Here is an 18,610-nt window from a genome sequence, read left to right as displayed (position 1 = left end):
GAGTCGTAGAATCAACTGGCTGGGCCTTAAATGTCAAATATTCTTGCGAGCGCTTTGCACAGGGTTGCTTTTGTGAACACTTGGCATGTCTTTTAATCTCCATAAGCCAAATTTGAAGAAAGATGCTTGAAACGACATCGTTTTTCCATTGCTTTTTAATTTATTTTGGTTTATGACGGCCAGATGTTTGAGTCAAAGTAAGCTCTACTCCCTATCAGGAAGCCTTAAATGTCTTACACAAAATGTATTGGAATAGAGAGAGACATTTCTGTCCTGGAACATTCTTATCCACCAGCCCCTTCTACTCAAATACAAGATGCTCATAACCCTAAATTTGGTGCTTATACGCTAAAACAGTGTAAATTTACAAAGGGTCTACAACCATTTTCAGCTTTTACGGTATAGTACTGCTATTACCAAACACGGCACCCTACTGTAAAATCATGTAAATGTACTGCATCATCTACAGCAATATACCCCACTTTTACTGCTTCCATACTAAACACTTATTATTTAATTAAAATTGCAAATATTTTGATATTTAGACAGTAGGAAATATAAGAGATACTTAGTTTTGAAACTTTTTAAAAGCAAATGAGCACAAAATTGCATTTTATGGGCATGTAAACTGAAAACTCAGCTATAAGTTTAAAAACAGTAGAAATTAACATTTTAGGTGTTATTTCTGATACAAAACAAATCAAATAGGAAATTAGAATAATTAGAAATGCTAAATAAATTAACAGAACTTAATTAGTGAAATAAATAAATAAATAAATAACTGACAGTTTAATACAGAGTGCATTGTTTCTACAGTATGAAGCTATATTGAAACAGAAAGTGCATATCCTGGTTTTATCTAGTGGAAAACCTTCCTAGAACAGAGGAGCTTTATTCTGAGGAACTCTGGAGTGCAATGGTCAACGAACACATGGTTGTGATGGTCAGGTGTCCACAAAACTGACCGTAAAATAGTTTTTAGGACAAAAACAATGGATGCAGATTAGCAAAATCGTCAATATCTGACAGTTAATGTCAAAAGATTAAGAGGGCACACAAAAAAATAATATTAAAATTTTTCTAATATCCCAGCGATGTTAGGAAGCTCAGAGTCATGATACAGTGCCCCTGGAGCACAGAGGGATAAGGGCCTTGCACAAGGGCCCAAGGGTGGCGATATTGTTGCTTGAACATCTATAGTTGTGATAGTTTATAGACATATACCATTACCACCACCACTAGCACAAATATATACCTTTACCATATTTTATGTATTTGTAGTTAAGATGACATTGTATTCCGGAAATTCTGAGATTTCCATTCAACAGGAGAGGAGAGTTGGGTATGAAGACAATTCTTTCTTGCATTTGAATGGTTATAGTTTTCTCTGAGAAAAAAAAAAAAAAAAGACAATGCAGCTTTAAATGCGCTCGCACTGGAACACCACCCACACTGGGACATTTGGCTTTTTACAAAAGTAACACTCCCATGCAATGACTATGAAGCTGGGAATGCAACTCAATCCACGTTCGATTTTTTTTCCCACCCTGTAGAACAAGTCGAACGTCTCGAAAATGACCAGCTTATTTCATAGGTCATTCATAGGACGTGGTTTCATTCAAATAGATTTTATCAGTAGAGCCCTTTTAACAATGGACATTGTCTCAAAGCAGTTTTAAAGAGATAAAAGGGTTATAAAGTTGCATGAAAGAATGTAGACGTTTGTTCCTTATAATTGTATGTTTGTCTATAATGAGCAAGCCAGTGGCGACTGTGGTGAAGAAAAAACTCCCTGAGAAACCAGTCCTCATCCACCCCGAATGTCCATTCGTTACCGACATCATTGTTCAGTGACCGGCGCTGTTCATGCAAACTGTGGTCCTGAACCATTATAGCAGACTGTTGATATTAATTCCAGTCAAAATCAATCCTCAAAGTTCTTGAGTTGATCAATAACTTTGTAGATCTTTAGGCTGTTGAAGTGGAACCACCGAATGGTCTCCGATTGAAGAGAAGCGGTTTAGATACAAGTGAAGGTTCCTATCTAATATTAACGCTGGCACTAAAATGAGGACTGTGGAAGCTGAAATCATCTTTTGACACTACAGCAAAACAGGACAAAGCTGGAGGAAATAAAAGTGCACCAGAAGGAAGTAGATGTTAGAGGCAGGTGGAAGGCAAAAATGCCCCTATGGGTTGCAGTTTCCTGACCCTGCTGTGAATTCGTTTTAAAACCTCGTGACACCCAGCGTCTTACTGAAGACATTTATGACAGCTTGTGACAGCAATTTTCTCCAGGTAAAGTCTGACAGTGGCGTGACATGGTGACAAATTACAGACAGACAACAAAAACCTGAAAAAGATCCTTCTGTTCACCCCTGTAGTGATTAATGTTTTCTTTGTTGTGTAGATATATAAATATAAAGTAGTATATAACGTATATAAAATACTGTTACTAGATTTGTAATGCATTATGGCCCCTTTAAATATTCCTCTATGTGCTTTTGGAACATCCCATTCCTTCACTCTTCTGGAAGGTGTTCCACTAGATTTTGTAGAGATTTGTGCTCCTTCAGCTACAAAAGTCAGGAACTGATATAAATGAGGAGGGGTGAAGTCAGGTGAAGTCAGCATTCACATTCATCCCAAAGGTGTTTAATAGGGTTGAGGTCAGGGCTCTATAGGGGGAGATCTTCCACTCCAACCCATATAAAGCAGATTTTTATGGAGCTGGCTTTGTGCACAGCTACGCCGGAACAGGTTTAGGTCTCTTAGTTCAAGCGGAACTTGGCGAAGAGCCACATATGGACTAAAGATAATCCACATGACTCAGAGAATAGTTCAGAATTTCGGAAGCATGAACAGGAAACTACACGATAACAATGAATCTAACAGTGTAAACGCTGCAATATTCTTTAAATAGATTACCATTTTATTGCGATATTTAAATTCGTCTACCGGGACATGACTGAGCTTCATACCGAAGCTGTTCTCTGATCACATCAAACTGACCACCGGATACAATTTGCTTTTATTATCTCCTTCTTGTAGTGGAGATTGCTGGGAGCAGTCCATCTCTGTCTCACAATTTACTGGCCTTTTCTGCAAGGGTTATGGAAGAAATATGACTTAGGGGGTTTATAGAGGGTCCTAAGAGCAAACGCAATGCGATCTGGCAGACAGGAAGAAGGATCCTGGAGTGTTTGCAGATTTATTTGGAGATTGTTTCTGATTTAACATAAATTGGTTTTATATAATAACCATTATGACTCTAATCTCTTTATAGTCACCTAATGATTACTGGACAATACCTCATTACATTATTTACACATGATGTGAGCATGTATATGTATGTGTACTGTATTGATATTTGCACTTCAGGATAGATGCGAACTGCATTTTTATTTTTATGTACACAAAATCTGATCTAATCTAATGTGTGTAATATAGTTGATGAAGCTGAACCTCTTACACAAATACTCAAATACCTTAGTGGCTGATTATGATTGTATAAACTAGATGGCGCATTTTATATTTCTCTACAGTTCTTTATATCTATTCCTTAGCAATTCCCTAAAGCACCAATCCAAACATATTTCTTTGATTATGGATATGAATACGAGATGAACAGGAAACTTTTGGCTCAAAAACCATGTGCTTGGTAATTTAGCTTATTATGAATCAATAAAAGAGGATTGATTTGGTAGGTTTGCCTACTATTGAATAATCCAATGTAAAAACTGAATCTAACTTAGCTAGCTAGCATTGTAGCTGTTTGTTAGCAGGGCATGGGGGGTTCCTTTCTCAAACTGTTAGCACAAGACACATTTGTATAGGATGGTTTTGAATGTTGTAGCATGAAATTTTCCTTTCATGTGAACCAAGAGTCTCAAACATGTTCCAACACTTCTGGGCACGATGAAGATCTGCTTTAAATGGGTTGGAGTGGAAGATCTTTTGCTATAGAGCTCAGACCTCAACTCCCAAAACAATTTGGGATTACATGAAACGCTGACTGCGTGTTATTGTATTCAACTTTTTTTTTGCTTTACCTCTATATTCTTGTTTGTGTGGCTTATATGGAAAAACGCAAACCTTTCTCTACTGGTAAACAACTCTTTCAAACTGCATTAGAATTGACAGATTCTTTCAACCACGTTTAGACCTCTTCTAAGAGTGGTGCCACCCAAACCAATAAAACTCAACAGCCGGTGTTTATATAAGGCCAGGCTACTGACTTGCTCATTAAAGCCCTAATCATTTGCACCTGACTCCAGCTCCAAGCTTGCAAATGCATTCCTTGCATTGCATGCATGCTTTAACTAACGGATGTCAAACCGCACCAAAAAAAAAAATAAATACCACCCACCTTGAACTTCAAAACTAAACCAAATCCAAGTTGATGTGCAAAAATATCTGTCTGTCTGTCTGTCTGTCTGTCTGTCTGTCACTAAACACACCTCTATCTTTATGTCTGTCTGTCTGTTATACAGTCACTGAACAGACCTATCTATATGTCTGTCTCTGTCTGTCTGTCTGTCTGTCTATTATACGGTCACTAAACACACTTCTATCTATCTGTATGTCTGTCTGTCTATTATACAGTCACTATACACATCTATCTGTCTGTCTGTCTGTCTGTCTATTATACAGTCACTATACACACCTCTGTCTGTCTGTCTGTCTGTTATACAGTCACTATACACACCTATCTGTCTGTCTGTCTGTCTGTCTATTATACAGTCACTATGCACACCTATCTGTCTGTCTGTCAAACCAACCAATAATCCTCCACTTACAAGTCATATAACACTCAATCCAGTTAACTTGCAGTGCAAACAAAATCCACATAAATGTTATATTACGATTGTTTTTATGGAACAGACCAAATCAATGAATTCACGTGTTTCTGATGAGTGTGAACACACATTCCGATCTCTCACTACTTTTGCTACTACGTTTAGTGAAAATACTTTGTACAAATCAGTGAACTGAATTCTGTGTTTTTCAATTAATAATTACTGAGAAGGAACTAGAAGTGCACTAGACACAAAAGTATTTCGACACGAGATCTTTTACAGTCGTATGCGGTTCATTCACTTGAACTTGGAGACCCAAACCTGTTCCAGCATGACAATGTGCACAAAGAGAGCTCTATGAAGATCTGCTTAACATGGGTTGTATTGGAAGATTTTCTTCCCTGCCCTTGTATCTGCATGAACACAAATCTCCACAAGCACACTCCAAAATCTAGTGGAACATCTACCCAGAAGAGTGGCTATAATGTGAAATATAATGTTTAAAATCACACCCCAACCTTATGCTCAGGACCTTTTGTCCATATGTTGTATTTATATACCAGGGGCTCCACTTCCTAACCTTATGGAACACATTTTCTTCTGCCATTATTAAGAAGAACATCAATTTCTGCCACTTGTTTTATATGAACTCCAGTTCCGCTATATTTCTCCAAGGATGAAAACAGATATAGAGTTCGGCAACATCCGGTATTACCTGTACAGCAAATTATATACGTGATTGATGACAAAGCGGTGAGATCACATCATCTGGAGGTTTTCAAGTGATGTGACATCTTTCCTATAGAGACTACAAAGTGTTTCAGCTGATTTATGTGGAGGATTTCCAATGTCCATTTTCCTTTTAATAGAGTAATTCAATTGAATTCATTTTTCATTTGGAGAGAGATTTTAACAATGGTGACGTCTCGAAGCGGCTTTACTGAAATAAAGCGTTTATAGAGTTGTAGAAAAGAATGTATACGTTTACTGCCTCGCAGTTCGTTCCTTATAATGGTACGTTTATGCTGAGCGATCCAGATACGACAAGAATCATTGAGCTCAAAAGGGAACTAATCCTCAGCTGGGTGGCACCGAATGACCTATGGCCAAAATGGCCAAAATAATAAAAAGATTTTAATGATCTTAACAAAATTCTTCTAAGAGAAAATTAGCAAGAATAAAAACACTCCTGTGACTTTTCATGTGCCACCATTTTTCTAATTGATGGAGTGTGCTTGTGGTGATTTTTTGCTCGTTTACCCAATTAAAAATAAGCAATTTCAACCTGACAACTTCTTCCAGATATACTATTATGGACAAACGTATTGAGACGCATGACTTTTTCAGGTATAGGAGACACAGAGGACCCAAAAATTTAGACTATTATGTGCCTTCATTCGATTATTTGAAGGAAAGTCACTTCATCTTCTTGCTTATATGATAATAGAAAATCTGCATCCAGGTCCGGATGCACAAAATGCAAATATTTCAGGTTTCCTAAATTGGCATTCACCCTATGCATACATATACATTTTATACATTATAAATGATTCCTTCCTCATCTTTCCTCTATCCAGGGTCTTGTATATTATTATTGCATTGCACAGCTGTAGCTCAGACATTTCAATGTTCACTGACATTTTATGCACATGACTTAAGGCATTGGATTTCTGACTAGAAGGTCATGAGTTCAAATCCCGCTGGGCACTTCAGCAAGATCCCTTACCCTCGACTGCTCCGTTGTACAAAATGCGAGAAGGGCATCTCGCAAATGCAGTAAATGAAACCCGAGACCTTGTTGGACTCCAATTAAAGACAATTCGTCCACGACTATCCTGAGGCAGAAAACTAAAGAAGGAGAACATTTACTTGCGCCTATGAGGAGGAAGCCAAGATGTTCCTAATGACGAGTGTAAAACGAGGGAGTGTTTGTAAGCGTATGTAAATGTAAAATAGATTGCTGACCCTTTTATGGCGGCACTTTGCAGGCTCTCGAGGGAAGCAGCCAGTAATTAATCCCGATTACACGGCGGAGGAGTGAAAACGAGAACAAATGTGCGAGTACGAGTTCCAGTTGGAAAGACGAGGAGTATTTAAGCGTACTTGAGCCTGTGCTTTAGGCGGATCCTTAATAGAGCAACTCAAATCGAGGCTACTGGCTTTAGAGCATCTTATGACAATTTTCTTCTGGTTTTACAAAAACAATGTGGTATTGCTGATGCATGTACTTGTATTCATAAATCGATAAATCTATTATAAACATCTTTCTGCTTCTCCCATTAGGGGGCGCCACAGCGATCATCCGTCTCCATACCCCTCTGTCCTCTACATCTGCCTCTTTCAAACCCACTACCTGCATGTCTTTCTTCACCACATCCATAAACCTCCTCCTTGATCTTCCTTTTTTCCTCCTTCCTGGTGGCTCCATCCTCAGCATTCTCCTACTGATATACCCCATGATCCTCCTCTGCACATGTCCAAACCATCTCAATCTCACCTCCCTCACCTTGTCTCCAAAATGTCCTATATGCACTGTTCCACTAATAAACTCATTTCTAACTTTGTCCATCGTCGTCACTCCCAACGAAAACCTCAACATCTTCAGCTCTGCTACCTCCAGCTCCACCTCCTGTCTTTTACTCAATGCCACTGTCTCTAATCCATACATCATCTCAGGTCTCACCACAGTCCTATAAACTTTCCCTTTTAATATATTCTTGCAGATATATTATAAACATATGTACAGTAAATAAATATAAAGGCTATAGCACGGAAAAAAGATCAGGTCGAGTTGAAGGTTTTACAAACTGTCAACGATCTCCGGTGTCCACATCACTCCATCACCAGCTGGTTGGAGGTGTTGACAGCATTTTATCCAGAGGAATGTTTGTAGTCATGTACCGCATGGAGAGCGATCCCTATAGGAAGAGCGTGTCAGTTTATTTAATACTCGGTAGGCGAAAAACCTGACAAACCTCTTTACCAAACATTCCTGATCTGAAAGCTGGCGATCTGGAGCTGACCCTCGGTTCAGAAGTTGGAAAATATCTCTCCCGGTGGAACTGTGTTAGGAGGCTAAAGAAAGTTTCGAGAAGAGCTGGAAAACCAGTTTCCATTTCAAACAACCAATTCGGCAGGTCTTATCAGATGGCATGCCGGCGTTGGAGATAAGGCACAAGGAACTTGTGTTATGGAGAATGATAAATGGACATTTGCTGTGAAAGGAAACAAGAGATGAGGCTCGGTCTCATGAACACGTGATCTTTCTAGCCATATGTTGATCCTCTCCAAAAAATTGAAGGCACAGAGTTGTAGAGGACATTTTTAGATGTTGTAGCATGAAATTTTCCCTTCATTTGAACTACAGGACACAAACCTGTTCCAGCATGAAGATATGGGTTGTAGTGGATGATCTCCTGCTCTAGATCTCTGACCTGACATGATGACCGTTAACACTGACTGCACCCCAGGCCTCCTCACCTCCCCCTCCATCTTACACCCTTGTGGTTGAATGAAATCTCACAAATTTTCACAAGCTCACTCCAAAATCTAGTAGAACGTCTTTGCAGAAGAGTGGAGGTTATAGCTGGAAAAATTGGGACTGAAGGTGGAATGGGATGTTTGAAAAGCACATCGAAAATCTTATGCCCACAAACTTGTGTGTGTATAATGTATTCATCATGAGTTATATTGTGAGAGGAGGAAACACTGTGACCCAGTAAGATTATAGAACAAAAAAACGTGTGTGTACATCAAGAGTTCATTAATTGCGGCTTAATTAAACAGCATCAGCTGGTCTCCATGTCCCAGTTGTAAAATACTGTGTGTGAGATTGGCATCAGATGTAACGCCACCTAGCTGTGAGGCATAACTAGTACCAGCTGGGTGATTCCAGTGCCAGCCAAAATAATCAAATGCCCACATCCTGGCTCTCGCACAGCCTTCATTTTCCACAAAATCACCAATCAATCACAAGCACTGGGTTTTTCCTATATGTGACTATACACAGTCTTTAATTCCTTTTTATTTCTTCTAAACCCTCCTGAATGAATGATGGGATGTTTTCGGAGTTGCAAGGAAAACGGGCTTTTGTCGTTTGGGATGGGATCGGGATCTACATCGGTGAATGGTTGGCTTTCAAAGCGATATCTCGCCATTCATTAGGCTGAAAAGGGATGAATAGGGAAGTTCACGCGAGAATGTGGTGGAAACAAAACCCAAACAAAAAAGATACTCTCCAACCAAAAAGAAGCACCTGAACATTCAAAGGAAAAACCAAACAAACTAATGTTTTCACAAGCGCTTCGATTGCAAGTCATGGCTGGTCATATGGAGAATGAAATAGAATGATTATAAGTGAGATCTATTTAAAACCACGTGAATGAACAAAGGATTGCCTCCACCGTCCGATTTCTCTAAAAGTCTAATAAACGTTCCTTAAATATACACGACCTGGACCAAAGATCATGGACAACTCACCAGTTTGTATGTGGGTTTTGAGCTTTAAATTCCACCTTTATTTCCTGTTCTATTGAGCTCCACTCTTCTGGAAAGATGTTCCACTAGATTTTGTGGAGATTTGTGCCACAATCGGCCACAAGGGGGTCAGTGAAGTCAGGTTGTAGATAAGGGTTTGAGCTCCATAGCAGGAGATCTTTTACTCCAACCCAGGGAAAGTATATCTTCATGTAGCTGGCTTTGTGCACAATTGTGTTGCTGGAAAAGTATCTCCCAATACTTTTGTGCATCTAGTCTTCACATTTCAGTATCTAAAAATAGTTCAAATGAGCTCTAATACTATCGAGAAGATGCTAACGTTCCCCATGTGTTCACACTGTAATCGAGGGTTTTGTGGCATTTTTTTTCTAACAAGAACGTCACTTTACCAAACTATGGGTCCTTCATCCACAGAAAATGCCCCTGAATTTATCGATCCTGAATCCTGACCCTCACATCTGCTTTCCATTTCGGCCACTCCAAAGCTAAGTCTCCTCACAGCTGGATTCTTAAAAGAATGCTCTCATCCCTGAGCGATCATTTGTACGTTTGTTTTTAAAAACCCAGCAGATTCACGAGCAGGATCGGCGGGAAGGGCGTGTTGAGCGACCTCCAGGAACGGCCAGCGCTACTCGCTCGACAATGGCAGCCATGCAGCTGCGCTCGCCCCGCGTGGGTGCCGCATTAGCCGCAGGGGATGCTACGGCTTGCCAGATTCGTTTAGCTTTCTCAAGCTTTCAACTCGAGTGTTTCGCTAGGTTTTTTTTTTCCTCCACACTAAAAGACCGCCATGAGGCTTCATCAGGGTTGTGCAAGTATTGATCTGAAGCTTACATAACCAGCACCTCCCAGCAGTGAGTGATCTGATTTGCAAGGAGAGTTGAGAATGAGGAACGAAGACACTCTTTCGATTCACAACTTGAAGAATTGGTTGAAACAGAAAAGACAGAACGTTAAAGAAAACCAAGCGTCAACTCAAAATGGTATGAACACCTGAGTAGAAGGTTGGTGCTTTTTGTGCATCTCTGTTATATTGAGTTCCAGTTTTCTGGGAAGATGTTCCACTAGATTATATGGAGATTTGTTCAATTTTATCTCACCACAATGATGTTCGTAAAGGTACTTAAGCAGGTGATGGGGAAGAGTCCTGTGGTGCAGTCAGTGTTTTAATCATCCCAAAGGTGATTATTAGGGTTGAAGCTCTATAGAAGGAGATCTTCCACTCCAACCCAGATCTTCATAAATCTGGCTGTGTGCACGAGGACATTGTCATGCAAGTTTGGGTCTCCAACTGTAGTTTAAATTTACATTTATGGTATTTGGCAGAAGCCCTTATCTAGAGTGAAGCAAATGGCAACCCGTGATGTTCCTCCAATGTTTTTGAGAGGAAAAGCAATATTTTACACATAGTGTGTTGATAAACAGGATAGTGACATCAGACTCATGGGAAATAAGTGTTCACCTGCAGGAGCTCCGAAGGCTGGAAGCATTGCGTGTTTGGAAAGCGAGATGAGAAGTAATTAAATATTTACTCCCAGCAGATTCTTTAGGAAAGGGTTGAGACACATCCTTAGTCATGTAAATGGATGGACGTTGGCTTTTTTTCTAAAGAATGTAATGAATGTACTGGATTTGATTTCCTTCCTTCCTTCTTCAATGCTTTTTTCTATGAAACACCCTCCTCACATCTTTCCATCTCTCCTTCCTTCTATCTATCCATCTTTGATTGACACCAAATACCTTACTTCATTCATGGATTCTTTCTTTTCAACCAGCTTTTCATTAAATACTAATATTTCTTCCTTCCTTTCTTTCATCAAGACCTTCCTTCTTCTTTCCATTAAACACCTTACTTCCTTCTTTCCTTCAGGCACCTTCCTTCAGTCCAACCATCTTTCCATCCTTTAATCAAATACCTTTCTACCTTTATTCAAAAACTTATCCCATCAAACAACTTCTTTCCTTTTTTTTCCCCCATCATCATTTTTCCTTCACTGCTTCTTTCCATTCAGCATCCATTCCCTTTATTTCTTATCAAGCATGTTCCTTCAGTCCAACCACCCTTCCTTTCACCAAACACATTTTTTCATTCCATTAAGTACTATTCTTTCTTTCATCATTCCTTCCATCAAATACTTTATTGAACATTCCTTCCTTTCCATCAAGCACCTTCTTTCATTCTTTACTTTCTTACATCTTACATTCTTACTTTGTGTGTTCCTCAAGGTTCCTGAACCTCTTCCTTGTGTAGCACCAGCCACGTGGACCTAAACACGATATTAAACGTTTCAAGAAGCTACGAATCACAAGTGTGGATGAATATGAATGAATGTAAAATCAACTGTGGCCATTCGGAAGTGTGAATGAAATTACTTTCATAAAATGGATTTGCCCCATGGCAATAATTTCCACAGTAGCATCTCATTTTTCCAGATGACTTCCATGCCACATTAACACCCATGCCTTTCCCGTTTATAACCCCCTCACACACACACACACACACACACACACACACACACACACACACACACACACACACACACACACACACACACAGGGCCTTCAGTTTGATGTTGGCTGACAGATTACGCCACAGGACACCTACAAACAGCCTCAAAGCTCAGTCATTGGTGGGAAATAATCCTGCTTTGCAGCCTAGCAGGAAATAAGTCCTGTTTGCCAAGATATCAGGCTTTTTCTGACATATCTAGGTCTAAAATGTCAGAGAGATAAAATCACAACACTAGTAAAACATCAGATGACATCAGATTCACCAGACTGCCTCAAACCTTCAAGAGTGCCATTCCATTTCTTCACAAAGTTGTTCAATAGATCTTCCACTCCAAACTATGTAAAGTTCAAGGATCTGACTTTGTGCATTGTCTCAGTTCAGCTTTAGAATCATCTAACGTCACACCCCATTACCAACCTACACCATGTAGCAGATCTATTAAACAAAAGACATTGAATGAAACTGCGGGATGTCGTAGCTCAGTCGGTATGATGTTGGACTTTGTGAGTTTCAATCTCACCACCAATCTGCCACTGCTGGGCCCTTAAACAAGGCCCTTAACCCTCACCTGCTCAGTTGAGATGACGAGATAATTCCAATGAAAACTGTAGCTTTTACATACACTATATTTCCAAAAGTATTGGGTCACCTGACCTTTCCTGCTATATGTGGTACTTTTCCAAAGCTGAAGGCACTCAATTGGAAACTCAAACCTGTTCCAGCATGGCGATGCCCCTGTGCACAAAGCAAGCTCCTGCACAAAGCAAGATCTGGTTTACATGCTTTGGAGAGGAAGATCTTGCTGCTATAGAGCTCTGATCTCATCCCTACTAAACACCTTTGGAACGAACGTGAACGCTGAACGGCCCCCAGGCCTCCTCACCTACATCAGTACCTGCCTTTCATAACACTCTTGTGGCTGAACACAAATATCTAGAAGCTCACTCCAAAATCTAGTGGAACATCTACCCAGAAAAGTGAAGGAAATTTTAAGAGCAAACTTGTGACTAAATGTGGAATGTGATGCTCAAAAATCATCATCAATCATGACCAGGTGACAAAATACTTTTGGAAATATAGTGTAGAATGGAAAAAGGTTGCAGGTAAACCCTTAGCGATCCGCACTCGCCGGCGTATCCCCCACCTCTCCCTCCCTGCGTTCATTTCTTCACTCTTCACATAAAGACGTCAGCGGCAAAGATGGATCCGAAGATAATTGAGGTCTGAATTGTGTGTGGCGCTGACGCGACTGCCTGCACCCTCGGGGCTATAAGCTGTAAATGGCTCTCTGTAGGACGCCGAATAGCATCAGAAAAAATAAAAAGAGAGAGGCGTTGAAGATTGATGATTATGAGATGAAATACAAACGGGCCAATATCTCACCTGGGCATGTACCGAAACCTCAATCACAGCATTTAATTAATAACACTTATTAGGTTGTAGCGGATTATGTATTAAATGGAACGAAGTGATCCATAAATTAGATTTTTTTAAATAATAATTAAAATGTGATGCTTTTATTTATTTATTTATTTATTTTTACTGTGGATCGATCTGATTCGTTCTCTGAAAAAAATGCTGTGCATATTTATTGAGATTGATATGAAGGGATATATAATCCCAGTGAAAGATCAATATTATGTAAATCCTACGAGGCCATGCATTATATTATTTTTCTCTCTTTTTCCCCGTTATCACGACTTACATACATACATATGCACAACTTAAACATGCATTATTGCCCTTTAATTTTAATAACCATCAAACAGCATTAGCAACTCTCATATTAATCTGGAATCTTAACTCTAGGACCACCTGACCTCCATTTTGGTCACAGGTTCTCCTCTGGGACATGCCTGCTTTCTTTAAATGCAGAGAAAATCCATATTTGCTGCAGGAAATTAATAAATTTATGCTGGAGGTTTCGGGTGCCAAAGCGTATTCCACTACATACGACTTGGTAACAAACAGTTTCGAGACTAGTTTTGTAACACGCCAGCAGAAGGTTGCACGCGCAGGGACAGGGAGCGCCGATTTTCCTAAATCAGTGTGCCAAAACACACCATCTTACCACGTCTGTGATTTCGTCACGGACATCAAGAACTAACGTGAAATTCTGCGTGAAAGTGGGCAAATCTGCAACATTTGGCCCAATTCGGGGCGTTCGATGTATTTTAAAGGCGCGGTAGAACGTCACTGGAAGACGATGAGAGATCAATAAGACCATCATTGAGCTCGAAACCTTTCGGCAACTCGTGCATGATGATCGCCGGAGAACGATCCGCCGCTGTTGTCAGTGTGTCATACGGAACAGTCTGTGATCCTCACGTGTGATTTGAACTGCGGCATGTTGTAGAAAGAGCAGAAGATCAAGAGAAAACAAAGTCGCGATCACGATATAATTACAAAGAAAAAAAATACTAAAGCGCATGCCCTCTCAGGACTTCTGTACGATATCGATACATGATCAGCATTGAAAAAAGAAATGATCGTAGGCAGGTGTCGATGCGAGATCTCCATTTTAACTGTGTAGGATTGAGAGGTCACTCTTGGCAACAGTCTGAGCACACGCTGGCTTTCTCTCGGTTAATAATGTTTGCTGTGTAGCGTGTCGCAGGATGAATTATGCAGGAGGAGAGGTCAGGCACACAGGTCACCGTTGCCCATCATCCCTGAGGCAGCCGTCGTGGGCAGATGGAAGAAAAATGCGCTTGCGAGCATCGTGATAAGCCTTTTATATGATGCCTTGCGTATGAATGCCTCTGGTGTGTTGAAGCTGAGCTGGTAATGAGGTTGGCTGGTGGAAGCTTGACTTTCAGCGTGGAGGTGGAGGTGGTGGAGCTGTCTCACGGTTTGCTTTAGGATGTCTTGAGGGACTCGCTGGCATTTTTCCATTCCTAGGAGGAGGCAATGGGGCTGAATGGATGATCACCTAAGTGAGGTCAAGCATGAAGATGGAGTGCACGCACTGTCTCGCCTGAAGCATTCTAGAGTTTTTGGTACACAGTACACACACACGACTTTCCCGTTCTCCATTTTACATGGATATAAACCAACCTGGTGCAGATGGTAGTGCGAAAATCTGTGCGCATACTGTACGTGAACTCGAGTTGAACTCGGACGTGTCGGGACATGCCTAATATTTTACAAAGGAAGAGCAGATACAGGATATGAAGTGTTTGGCCTGCAGCAGACACACACACACACACACTTCTGTAAATAGAATCTGATTGCCTGGAGACATCATTATAAGGGTCAAATCTGTGTGCTTATCGAAACTGGTGCTCGCTGCTCTCGGTAGCTGGGCCGGTCGAGCTTGTTTTCTTCTCAGCCAGCTCACGATTGCAGTAGGAATCAGAAATTAGTGTCGCTGAGGATAGCAGAACCAGAAATGCTATTGAGCAACATACTAGTGAGCAAGCGTCTGTGAGCGTGTGAAGTTACTTGGGTTGTCCCCCAGCTCTAATTAATCGCTCAGCCAGAGACGTCTCTACTGAAAAACAATAAACAGCTTCGAAGGAGCAGAGAACATGATAGCTTTAATTGGTATTAACACATAATATGGACAAAAGTTTGTCTACACCTGGACATAAGTCCCTATTTCCTGTTATACGAGGTGGTATAAAACTGAAAACTGAAACTGGGAAAATCTGCCACACAGACGTTTGACAAACGGCAATACTGCAACACGCTTTTAAGGGCTCAAGAACATTGCTGGAAGACCACGAGAGAAAATGTCTAAATCGTTCGGCAACTTGTGCATAATACGGTCTCGCTTCTGCACCCACCCTACTCGCCAGATTTGGCTCCTGTGGACGATGAAGATCCAGCTGAAAGATCGCCGTTTTGACACTATTACGGATATCCAGCTCAAATCGATGAATGTGCTTCCAGTACACATTCCAGAAGTGGCAGGAAAGCTGGGGAGCTCTGTATTGCTGTGCATGGGGAGTATTTTGAAGGCGATGTAAATGTAGATAATTTTCTGGGAAGATGTTTCACAAGAGTTTGGAGATTAGTCCTTATTCAGCTACAAGGGTCAGTAAAGTCAGGTGTTGTAGGAGAGAGGAGGCGGCCTGGAGTGCAGTCAGCATTCACATTCATCCCAATAGGGTTGATACCAGAGCTTTAATGCAGGTAAAAAACATATCGTCATGGAGCTTACTGTGTGTACACGGTTATCGTCATGCTAGAACATGTTTGGGTCTCCTAGTTTAAGTGAAGGGAAAATGTCATGCTACAAGACATCTTATACAAGAGTGCCTCCAACTGTGTGATAACCTTTTGGGGAGGAACCACATCTGGCTGGAAAAGTTGGTTTTCTAAATAACTTTGATTATATATTAGATATCTGTGAGCCATTTGCAGAATAAATTTCACGCTCCTGTAATCGGGGAAATCGCTGGAGAAATTTCGTTTGCAAAAATGTTTTTTGTCCCATCAGGGGAGTTTTCTTTTAAAAGTTCATTTTATACGCATCTTATCCTCGATCTGAATTTGCATTTTGCGCATTATTGCCTGGCAGTGACTCCGAGGTGTTGGAAAAGCCATGTAGTTTCGTATTTTATTTTCCCTACAACAAAAATCATTGACATCAATGTCAGTATAAGTACAGATATTGAATGTCAGCGGTGGGAAAGAATAATTGGTGGAAAATATAGTTTTAGCTAACATTTGATAAACGGACAGGCTTGTGTTTTCATCTCCTCTGTCTGCTTTATTGCCGTTTTTAAGGTGTTGTATCGACATAATGCCGGTATCAACCTCTACAAATGTCAAGCAGGCATGCTTCGGTGCTTCCTGTTGAAGGATGTCCTGGCCAGCGGCAATCCGCAGCCACATTTCAGGTTCAAGGTCTCTGATCTAATCTAGGTTATAAAAGGATAAAGGAAAGGAGGAAAAAAAAAAAAAAAGCAGAGGTGGAGAAGAAAACATTGTGGTGTCCAGATGAAAGGAAATCCTACACAGACCTGGGTTCTGAAAATAGAACCAGTTAAGACAGACAGACAGACAGTACTGGGAAGATCGGATCATTTTAGTGACTTGGCTCTTTGAATCTCATTCATCAAAATGAATGAATCTTTGAGTTTAGTTCATTTTGTACCTTTGATCAGAAATAAACTAATCGATAAGCAAATCCTCCAACACTTCTACATTTACAACCTTTTCCAATAATTGATATCTGAATTTTATAACTGCATTGCGTCTATAGGAGTCACGTGATAAAAGAACGAACGACTCTGACTAGGAGTGTCGAGAGGGAAACTACTCAACTACCGTTTCCTGTATGCAACCTTCAGAGATATTGTGACGCTTTGCTCATGCGCATCCAGTGGAAAATGAACGGATCACTGAGACTGCTCATCCCTCTAAATCGCTTTGAAGATCCGCTCAAAATGAACCAATCACTCTTTGAGATGATTCGTTCTTCTGAGTCCCATTAAAGACTCTTTCAAAATGAACAAATCCTTCATAAATGACTGCTCACTAAAGCACAGCAATGCCCTCGAATTTCCACATCCCAAAATCCACTGGAAAGTTCTCCCAGATGACAGGATAGAGCTTATTATAATGAGAAGATGTTCAATGGGGACATATGAGCATGACAATCGGGTGTCCACAAACATTTGTCTGTACAGTGCATGCTTTTTTTGGGCTGTTTGCGAGAGAGAAAGGATTTGGAAATGTAATTGACAAAGAAAAACCCTGGTAATGGACTCTCGAGCTTATGAAAGCACATCTCGGACCTAATGACCCGTTGTAATTGCACATGCCCATTTGCCAGTCCTGATCAGTTCATCTGAGACAAGTCCAAGTAAATTATTGTGCGATGTCAAACCGAGGAAAAAACTTGGCTTGAACTCGAATCGCGTCGTTTTTAACACGGTTGCAGCCTTTCTGCTTGCCGTGAGACCTCTGACGCAATGAGAAATCTGGTATATTAATTAAGATCTAATCAGGGGAGAATCTTCACACTGATCAACTGCTGTGTTACATAATCGTTCTTATTGCCTATGAAATGAAAAGAACGATACAGCGTCGACCTGCCCCGAACGAGCAATTAGCAAAATGATAGCGTTTCAGCGTTACAGCATCTGCCACCCTGAGGGACAATGGGCCTTTTGGCTGTTCAAAAACACACAAATGTAGTGCCGTAATAGCTGTAATATTTATTAGGATTATCAGGCTTTAGGAAGAAAAACGCTAATTCTGAAGTTGTCGTTGTTTTATGCTAGGTCTTTTATTAGCCCCACCAGTTTGTTTGGATTGTGTAGGACCGGCATTTATTCATCCATTCCCGTCATCTTTCTTCTTTTTGGAGCCGGCAGGAAAGCAATAACCACATCTAAGTAAGCAATTTAAGTCCCTGTGTCCTCTCATTCGAGCTTGAATAAGCCCAGTTGCGGTAGACGACACAGAAGCAAGAAAAGGGGAAACCTGCCAAAATGTCAGCGGGAGGTTTTTGAGAGGAAGCGGCAGTACATTAAACAGCTCTGCAGGTTCGATTACAGTCCACGCCGAGCGACTTGATGGAACACATCACCGAAGGTGTGAAAGTTACGCTTTTGAAGCAGAAAATACACACCGCCATAGACGGTTAAAGGGCGAACTCATTAGTAGTAGTGATTTTTTTTTTTTCTTTCCCTAAAACAAAAGTCAGTATCAGGTCGTGCATTTCACACCAAGGCCTTCAGTAACGTAATCTCATACAGTGAGAAAAAAACCCAAAGAACACAATTCAAGACATCTCTTTTCACTGGAGCCACAGCCGCATTGCCCAAATACGTCATCTCTAGCAGAA

At 40.6% G+C, this 18,610-nt stretch overlaps 1 long non-coding RNA gene across 1 annotated transcript in view; it reads right to left on the bottom strand.

The window, feature by feature from the left end:
* Positions 1–18,610, bottom strand: part of LOC124382698 — a 31,031-nt gene that overhangs the window by 11,281 nt on the left and 1,140 nt on the right. The gene's annotated exons all lie outside the window — the stretch shown is intronic.

This window comes from Silurus meridionalis, chromosome 3, assembly GCF_014805685.1.
Source record: "Silurus meridionalis isolate SWU-2019-XX chromosome 3, ASM1480568v1, whole genome shotgun sequence".
Classification (NCBI taxonomy): domain Eukaryota; kingdom Metazoa; phylum Chordata; class Actinopteri; order Siluriformes; family Siluridae; genus Silurus; species Silurus meridionalis.
The sequence above is the reverse complement of the archived record's forward strand: the minus strand, read 5'-3'. Positions and strand labels throughout refer to the sequence as shown.